The following is a 6,901-nucleotide window of genomic DNA, read 5'->3' as shown; positions in this document are numbered from 1 at the left end:
GACAGAACCTCGATATAACATACCTCGATAGAACGAAATCCTTGTTATAACAAACACAATCCAGAAGCTTGCACGTAGAGAAATACGTTAGTATAACAAAACAAATGCCAACACGTGACAAAAGACACATGCAAACCGACCGAGAACAATCAAAATCCCTAATTTTGCAACAATGCCGTAACTTCACAGTTAACTTTTGAATCAATGCCGACACTGTCTGACACTAATGCGGGCGCATCTACAGATCTCCCTTATCCTCATTGTTTCTTATTAGTTCTATTATTAACTTCTTTCTTTTTGACGACTTCGCGTGGTGAAAGGTGTAAGTGGCAGGAATTTCCAGTCCAGTGCCTTTGTTTCTCTGTTTGCCAAAAATTAATGACTTCCACTGAAATTTGTCCACTGTGATCATAGTTATAGATTAACTATGCTGTGATTTAAAAACAAGTGAAACACACGTGAAAGTGTTAGTGGCACATGACCCACGATCTTTTGCTTCCCTTCCTGGCGTTGAACCCGATTACGGCAATAGCACGAGTGTCGCCTGGGTTATCCGGCTCGTGCCGTGGAAACAGAATTTGAAATAATTTGTTTTGATCCTAGGCAGAGTACTGTAAACACATCTTTAAAATCTAAGGTCTTACTCATTTCATAATCCATAACTTCACCAACAACTGCATCCCAGATATCCTGATATGCGTGGTAGCCTCAAATATAGCCTCGAAATGAATATGTTGTGCTCATTGCTCTCCAACACGATCCCTTTAGTGCATTAATCGACATTAATGCCGGACAAAAAGTGACATTAGCGGAAACCAGCCCTAGCCCCCGGGAGGGGAATCCCATATGAAACAGACGGGAATGCTCGTCGTCTCGCTTAGAGTTGTAAAATTTAAATTTTGGTATCGCTAAAAGCTAATATTTTAAGCCGGCAAGGTCTCCTTTAGGGTTCTGCGAAGAAACACAGAAGTCAAATTTTGGTCGCCTTTGGGGATCGCAAAAAGCTCGAGCGACGCCCAGATGGTCTCCTTAAGAGGAAATGTGGCCAAAAATCGAACATTTTCAAAATATGGTGGCAACAGCCAAAAAATCGATTCGGCTCATATTCTCAAGTTAGGTCATCCTCAGAGACCCAGGGGCTGTGAGTCGATGTCAAGTTAAGAGCAGAAGAGCTCGAAACAAATCTTACAAGACTAGTTCCAAAAGGTCGCAGTCGTTCTGGCATCTGATTGGTGCCAGAAAATCTTTGTGTTTTTCTGCCCACTCAGAGTGAAGTGTGCTTTGGAGTCCTTTCGTGTGTTTTAATACAGACATATAACAAGAAGCCCTGTTGCTCGCTATGTTTGTTTGGGCCGTGCGACGAAGCTTTGCCCTGGGTGAAAAGTTTCAGTCTCAGCACACAATGTAAGAGAAATCGATCAGATTGTCCGCAAAAATCTCGCCGGAGATTATACTGAATAATTGAGTTTCGCAGGTATCACAAGAGAACGTGTTTAAAAGTTTGCGAGGCTCGTATAAAACACGATGATTGCAGGCGTTGATATGTCGCTTTAAACGTTAAACGAGATGCGAAAATCTTTCTAGATTTTTTGGACAATTTGCTGTGACTGAAACTTTGCCAATCTCGTGAAGTTATTTCGTCGCACGGGCCACGCAGGTATGTCGAGCAATTGGCGCTTATACTTACGTAGCTTTCTTTGCGCGACAAAATCTAACCTCAGCTTTGTCAGCTGTAAAGTCTTTCACAATATGGCCAAGGTTGCAGAGAACGTTAAGTTCGTGGATGACATCCAGCAAGCGCTTACGGTTAGCTAATTGAAATCTGAACAAAAATAATTATCGAGAACATCGTGGGAAGGAGAGATGTTTTCGAACAGTTACCGAAGGGGTTTGGAAAGAGTTTAATCTTTCAACTGCTGCCTAGAGTGTTCAAATTCTTGAGCTCGAAAGGCCACGGTTTCTCTTCTAGTCCCTTGGTCATTGTCATTTTACCTCTTGTCGATTGTTGAAGACCAAGTTAAATACCTTTGACCATTGGGAATAGATGCTGCTTTCATTGGGGAAAACAAAAACCAAAGACAAGGAAATATTGGATGGAAAGGGCGGGCTTGCTTGTTGTAAATGTCAGCTTAGTGTAGGGTTATCTACCCACATCTAATGAACAAAAGTTTCCACGCTTAGCTTTTCTTTTATTTTAGGCGAAAATTAGAGTTGATTTTGGCGTGTACAGAAAGCTGTATGAGCGCTAGTTACTCGACATACCTGCGTGGCCCGCGCGACAAAATAGCTTCACGGGATTGGAAAAGTTTCAGTTACAACAAATTAGACAAAAAATCTAGAGAAATTTAAGCTTACATCTCATCTAACGTTTAAAGCGACATATCAATGCATGCAACCATTATGTTTTATACGAACCTCGCAAATTTTTTAACACGTTCTCTTGTGATACCTGCGAAAGTATTCAGTATAATTACCGGTAAGATTTTCTCGGACAATCTGATCGATTTCTCTTAAATTGTGTGCTGAGACTGAAACTTTTTACCTCGGGCAAAACTTCGTCGCACGGCCCAAACAAACATAGCGAGCAACAGAGCTTCTTGTTATATGTCCGTATTAAAACACCGTCGAAAGGACTCCAAAGCACACTTCACTCTGAGTGGGCAGAAAAGCACAAAGATTTTCTGGCACCAATCAGATGGCAGAACGACTGCGACCGTTTGGAACTAGTCCTGTAAGACAATGTACCCAGGGGCTCTTCTGCCCTTAACTTGAAATCGACTCAGCCCCTGAGTCTCCGAGGATGCGGGTGACTGAAAAAAGGGATTATTTTATTAAAAGAGCAAAAGACAGCATTGTTTATAAATCTCGTAGACTTTTCGATTATCATATCTCTATGCATTGTAACGATTAAATACTTTTAAAAAGACATAGCTGGTAATTTAAATTTACAACAGTCAGTTTTTGACAACTGCGTCAATAAATTAAATATAAACTTAGTGAGCTGAAAACACGAAAACTGGTTCAAACCTCTTAAGAACAATGAAAAATACTTGTTCATTTCAATCGATTGTGGGAGGCCAATGTGGTCACAACAAAAGAGACAGGAATAGAGCAAAGGAATGTATTCCATTACTTAGCTGGCAGCGGGATGTTACCAGCCACAACGCGATGTTTGCATTTCACGGCAGAGGTAGTGAAGTTGAGTTGATTCTGGCGAGAACATCAATCTTCTTCTCTCTCCAAAAAATTGCCCAGAGGACAGTATGTCGAGCGCATAGAGCATTGCTAAGTATTGGATGGACACGCCGAGTTCCAGACAAGTGTAAAGAGCCTTCAATACTGTCTCATCATAGTGAGGATATCAGCAACTTGAAAGGCCAAAAGCAGATAGAGGTTTAACCAAAGCGGGTTCCTATGCAGTGTTATAAGAAACTGGAGTTTTACTTGCTGTTGGCTCAGAGAATATTTTTTGACGTTCAAGCTATTGTGACCGTGATGGAACTTTCTCTTCAGGCCACTATAAGTGCCTTGTTGACGGAAAAGGCAGCCCGGGAAAGGGATAGCACGGCAGGACGGAAAATCAGTTTGAGAAATAGTGACGCTATCACCTGCTACCCCTGCCTTTTAAACACTAACCCAGCTCTAATGAAACAAAGTTTGTCCTCTAACACTGCGGTGAATGGGTCAAATGTATTGCTAATTTATTTACCATTCAGGTCCTTTCTTAATAAGGTTTCTTTTTAGATAAACTGTTCAATCCTTCAAGAAGTTGCCCTCAGACATCCCATCTGCTATGACAGTTATAACATTTGCGAACTTATTGCATATTCAAAGCTGTCAAGATTTGCAATTATTCAGATGGAGTGTGGACAAAACGTGGAGTAGGCCATGGCCTAGGTTATGGCCTACCCTGTTGCCTACCCTATGGCCTACAGGTGGTCAGATTTTTCAAAGCACAGCATTGCTGCAAACCTTTCAACGTTTTCCTGGGCTTTCTTCTGCTGTTTTGGCGGCCACATTCCGATCAAAATTTCGTAACCTTCTGACATCGACAGTCAAGTTGAAAATATTCATGGCTCAAACCAATTGTCAGTCTGTGCTATGTCTTGCCAATAATTAATTAATTAACTAACTTTAGGACGTTTATTTTGAGATATAAAAAGAAAAAATATATTAAACAGATAGTCAAATTTGTCAATTACTCTGTGTTATGTCTTTTTGACACAATGTCATGCAATATAGTATCCCATACGTATGATGCACGATCCTCGCAGTAGATAGCGCTATTTAAGCAATAGCGAAATTCAGACCTGAAAAAAATCAGGCCTGTACGGGACTCGAACCACTGACCTCTGCGATACTAGTGCAGCGCTCTAACCAATTGAGCTAACAAGCCAACTGAGAGCAGGCCGTTAAGTTGATTCGTAATGAACCCGTGAAAGTGATAAATGAGATAGAATAAATATATGAAAATCATATATTTTGAACTGCGGTATTTGATACGTATGATGCACGATCCTCGCAGTAGATAGCGCTATTTAAGCAATAGCGAAATTCAGACCTGAAAAAAATCAGGCCTGTACGGGACTCGAACTCATAGTATCCCATATAAATTCCTGTGCACAGAGAACAGCTTATACACCACTTGTATTGTTATGCTACCACACTTCAATAGGAAAAGCAAGTAAAGTTTGGGAAATGTTTATGGGGGCTGCTTGTTGCAAATTCAATACTCTACAACACTAAAGCGGCACTTAAAAAATTGGCCTGGCACGTACTGTTTGCGTTTTCCTACTAAGATATGTCACAGTTGTCCGATATAACGCCGTTCATCACATTTTTACATCAGCACTCCACTATATGTTGCCAGCTGGCAGCCTGTATGGATCGTGAAGCCGCCATTTTGGATATCCTCAGTGACCACGTAATACAAGCCCCTCCTCTCCCCTTCCATCAACCTACCGTTATAGTGGAGTGTTTGGGTGGGGAAGACATAGTTAAGATGTTTCAAGGCTGAGTGCTGTAATATTTGCATCGTTTCGTTCCCTCGGACGTTGAAAATCGTCATTTAGTGACTTTTAAGTATACCCCTTTTAGAGGCATAGCATTGTACGCTAGCGTACTCGTTCGACTCTCACTGATTTTATTTTTATGTTTTTAAAAATCTGACCACCGGTAGGCTATGGGGTAGGCCATGGGGTGGGCAATAGGGTGGGGCCACAGGGTCGGCCACAAGGTGGGCCATGGCCTACCCCACGTTTTGTCCACGCCCATTCAGATGTTTCAGAATATATATCTATCAGCACTTTGATATCCCGAAAACCGACATCAAAGTGAAGAGGAAGAGGTTGATTGTGCTTTCATGCTTACGTTACATCCAAATAATTTAATTGGATAATTGCAACTCCCTTCTCTATGGACTACCCAACTATATGATTAACAAGCTACAGTCTATACAGAACGCTGCTGCGCGAGTTATTACTTTGACAAAGAAATGGGAACATATTACACCTGCATTAAAGAAACTTCATTGGCTACCTGTTAAGTATCGCATTATCTTCAAAATACTTCTACTTGTCTATAAAGGTCTACATGGCTTAGCTCCAACTCATATTGCTGAACAGTTGCATCAAAGGAATTATGGCTCTCGTGTACTGTGTTCCTCATCACAAATGCTCCTGATGGTTCCAAGAACATTTCGAAAGAACTATGGTGACCGTGCCTTCTCCATTGCCGGTCCCTAGCTTTGGAACGATTTACCATATTCCCTGAAAACATCTGAATCTGTTGCAATTTTCAAGAAGAACCTTAAAACATACTTGTTCAAAGACGCTTTTTAATTTACGATTTTTTATAATTTAATTTCTATGTTAATTAGCCTATAATTTTGTAAAGCGCTACGGAGAACTAGTCGAGCTTAGCGCTTTATATATGAAATACTTTATAATTATTATTATCATTATTATTGACAAGAATTTGCTACCTTTCTATAAAATCAAGAAATGGTTGGATATTCTAGTCTTCTCGGATAGGGACGAATAAATGGAGGTCCCGTCTCCTGCAGGGTTGGGGTAGGAGACGTTAATTTTCCACACACGAGATTACTGTGTGATGGATGTCCTCCCCTGGGGTGGGATGGGTGGGAGGGTGGACTAACACGAATGGTTCCTATGTTCCTTTCTAGTCCGACCCCACTGCAAAACTCAATGCAGTGAAAATGGACTAAATTAAATTAAATTAAATTATTATTATTATTATTATTATTATTATTATTATTATTATTATTATTATTATTGATCACCTTTGGAAAAAAATACGCCTGTCAGGGTAAACTTTAAATCGCGTTTTTTTAAAACGATATCTGTGATGTTTAAGAACATTTACCGGTCTGAAAGACTTGCCTATGAAGCTCAACCAATAAACATCGGCATAATTATTGTAAAGAGTACAGCGCTTTGCAGCAAGAGTCTCTCTGAAAAATCAACTCAAAAGATTGTTGTCAATCGTTTGTTTTAAGTTTTGTGAAAAGTTTTTAATTTTTTAAGACCCCAGTTTTGTTTTCCTTTTTAATTCAAGCAAAATGGTACTGCGAAACATGTCTAGAGTCGCAGACTAGAACACTGGTTTAAAAAAAACGTACACACAAAAAAAAAAAACCAAAAACAGTTATTTACGGGTTGATGGACAGTTCAAATTTGAAGAAAAGGCCGCAAGAGAATAACAAAATGTTCTCTTAAAGTGAAATCGAAAACAACGGAAACACCCTTTTCGCGTCGTTGTTTCTTTATACCCTCCCGGTGGAAATAATTTTGTTCTGTCGCGCAACTCTACAGCAACGCTACAACATAATTAAAGACGAATGTGCCCTTGACTACCGGAGCTTTTACCTGTAAATTATTTT

The sequence above is a fragment of the Stylophora pistillata genome, chromosome 7 (assembly GCF_964205215.1).
Source record: "Stylophora pistillata chromosome 7, jaStyPist1.2, whole genome shotgun sequence".
Taxonomy (NCBI): Eukaryota; Metazoa; Cnidaria; class Anthozoa; order Scleractinia; family Pocilloporidae; genus Stylophora; species Stylophora pistillata.
This window is presented reverse-complemented; position numbering follows the sequence as displayed.